Here is a 649-nt window from a genome sequence, read left to right on the forward strand (position 1 = left end):
TTTTTTCGGAAACATTTTCCCATTCAACAATTTTTCTAATGTATTACAGATAATCATAATTATTTAATAATAGAACATTTATTTTTTGCTTTTATTAGAATTAGTACAGTAAATGTGGCATTTGTGTTCATATTTACTAGTTATAGTAATTATATTTTAAATGTAGCATTCATAGTAAGACCACACTATACACAGGTGCAACCTACAGAAGAATGGTTAGATCAATGTAATTATATTTTTTCATTAAGCAAAATATGGTACTTATGAAAACAGTAAATGCAAACACATTTTACAGTGGCAGTTTCCAAGTATCCTTGTTAAATTATTACTAGGCCAGTGATTACCAATATTTCCTTGAAATATGAATGCTTCACTTGAACTTCTATAGCTGATTTTCACAAAGGGTAAACTGTGAAACCATCACACATGCAGTCAGTGTAAACTCTGACCTTGGAGTGCTTGACCCTATAGCTCTTTACATGCTGTACATCACACACTTGCATTTGGAAAGAATGTAGAACTGGTGTGGGAGGTAAGAGAAATCCCAGGGTCTTTGAATATCAGCATACAGTTTATTCTGAACAGAGTAAGATACAGGAAATAGATCTTTCTCTGTGCACAAACACTGCATTTCCAACAGGCACCCAGA

This window comes from Sinocyclocheilus grahami, unplaced genomic scaffold, assembly GCF_001515645.1.
Source record: "Sinocyclocheilus grahami isolate Dianchi unplaced genomic scaffold, SAMN03320097.WGS_v1.1 scaffold21447.1, whole genome shotgun sequence".
Taxonomy (NCBI): domain Eukaryota; kingdom Metazoa; phylum Chordata; class Actinopteri; order Cypriniformes; family Cyprinidae; genus Sinocyclocheilus; species Sinocyclocheilus grahami.